Raw genomic sequence first — 2,186 nt, 5'->3', positions numbered from 1 at the left:
TCAGAGCATTTGCATTTCTGCATTGCAATTATTTTTCAATTTTCCTTTCCATTTTTAAACTGTGAACTTCTGGAGGGCCATAATTAGATCACTTTTGTAAAAAAAAAAAAAAAAATCCCAACAGTTAGGTTAATAGGCAACTAATGACATATTATTGAATCAAGTGAAAGAATTAATTAATTAATTGAAGCATTATTATTAGTGGCATTAGTTTATCTCCTGAAATGGTAGACTGTTTCAATGTGTGAAATCAATGAATAAATCTGAAATATAGCTGATTGAATTAAATTTCATATTGCACTTCATGATTTAAATTTTCTTGGTTTACCAAACAGCTCATAAAGGGCATGGATGGCAATAGAGCTGTCCTTTGCTGTCAGCCTTAACCCCATCTCCCCACAATGTTCTCTTCTGGCTTGCTCTTTTTCTCGTTTATTCTTCTTTCTTTTCTTTTCTGTTTTCCTTTTCTTTCTTCCTTCCTTCCTTTCTTTCTAGTGGTTGTACCAATTTTATTACTTTTACTAAGCCATTTTATCTTCCTCACATTCAATGCAAAGAAATAAAACAATATAAAGAAAAATGCGTCCTCGTTATTATTCACAATAAAAAGGGTCTGCTTCCATTCTGCAGTCCTGGGCATATTCTATACTAAGCAGCACTTAATGGCCCGTGTGGATCAAAGCACCATTTTGATTCTGACCCACTGAATAGAATCTCATGCATATTTGGTGACTGGACTAACTTCATGGGAGTTGTGATGTATTGAACTATTTCTGTGGTATCCCCAGATCTCACTAAATAAGAAAAGCCCCTACACATACACACACACACACACACACACACACACACACACACAATTAATCTGTCTATAAATTACATCTTTTGGCTCTTTTCTTTAGTGTAAGGTAGAAAAAGGGGCCCTTTCTTGAGTACATGAAATTCAAGTATTATTGTCGTCTGAAGATTGTTGGATTGCTATTGCGTCTGTTATGATGAAAACAGGGTGTACATCAAAACCACTGCCAGATTAAGAAACTTCCACAACTTGTCCCAATTCTTCAAATAACGGAGCAAGTTCCTTTTCTAAGTTGACAATTAGTTCTGTACTGGCATTGCTGCTGGCTATGAAAGTCACAACCAACTGTAAATGATCGAATTGAACCACCTGGTGGATGATACTTTTATTTTTTTGAAAGAAGTTTGCTCCTTTGGTCTGTTGCAAAGGCAAAGGTAGATAAGAAACCAGGTCTCAAGGCATGCTCAGGAGCTTTATTTTTGGCCACTTAAATAACAGGAATTCCATCTCTATCTGACATAACAATTGCATGGAGTCCTTCAACACCTGGTAATTTTCTATACAGGAATCGCTTTAGGCCATCCGCCATGATGAACCCCTTTCTCTACAGGATCAATCTCCACACCTGGCTTTCTGGGCTGCCGTGTTCTCTCCACTGTGAATTCAGGAAGAGCTTCAAAGAGAGTCTCCCCTGAAAGCCGTGCTCACAGGATTTGTACCTCCTCTGTGCTCCAGGAAGCACTTCCTCTGCCTTTGAGGCCCGGTGACAGAGGCAACCTGCTCTTCTTCTAACACCATCTCCATGCCCTGAACTTCTGGCTAATTAACTCAAAACTGGTGGGTTTATTTATACCTTGGATGAGCAAATTCAATGTCCCATAACAAAAATATTGCATAAGCTAATAGGACAAAAACACACTTATGCAGTTTTTGCAATAATAAATTTATTTCAAACTTTGCTGTTATGCCAGTCTTGTAAACTGAACATCAGCCCTGCCCCTTCCTGTATTCTTGCAATGCAAGGATGCAAGCTGGAGCATGGAAACTACAGTTCCCAGAATTCCTCACCCACAGGATTTAGTTTGAATCGTGAGCTTCAGATGGCAGAGAAAAGGAGAAGTGCCATTTCCCTCTGGCAGCAGCAGGCACCTGCATTGACAAAGAGACTCTTGAGATTTGTATCAGCCACATGCATGCCACACACAGCTAACATCCTCATTGGTATCTTCCTCTGATCTGTACTTTCCTCCTCAGGGTCTTCCGGGAGTTCTCCTAACACCTCTTTCTGCTTGAAATGCATGATGATTTCTGCTTTCCTGAAGAAAAAGATTCTGATATAGTGGTTATGCCAAAACTTAAATATTTGGTAGCTGAGACATTTTTTTTTTAA

General features: G+C 38.8%; 1 pseudogene; it reads right to left on the bottom strand.

Moving 5' to 3' along the window:
• Positions 1-980: 980 nt before the first annotated feature.
• LOC121020881 (ragulator complex protein LAMTOR3-like) lies at positions 981-1,385 on the bottom strand (annotated as a pseudogene).
• Positions 1,386-2,186: the final 801 nt, after the last annotated feature.

Source organism: Herpailurus yagouaroundi, unplaced genomic scaffold (assembly GCF_014898765.1).
Source record: "Herpailurus yagouaroundi ecotype Mexico unplaced genomic scaffold, PumYag 28, whole genome shotgun sequence".
Taxonomy (NCBI): Eukaryota; Metazoa; Chordata; class Mammalia; order Carnivora; family Felidae; genus Herpailurus; species Herpailurus yagouaroundi.
This window is presented reverse-complemented; position numbering and strand designations above follow the sequence as displayed.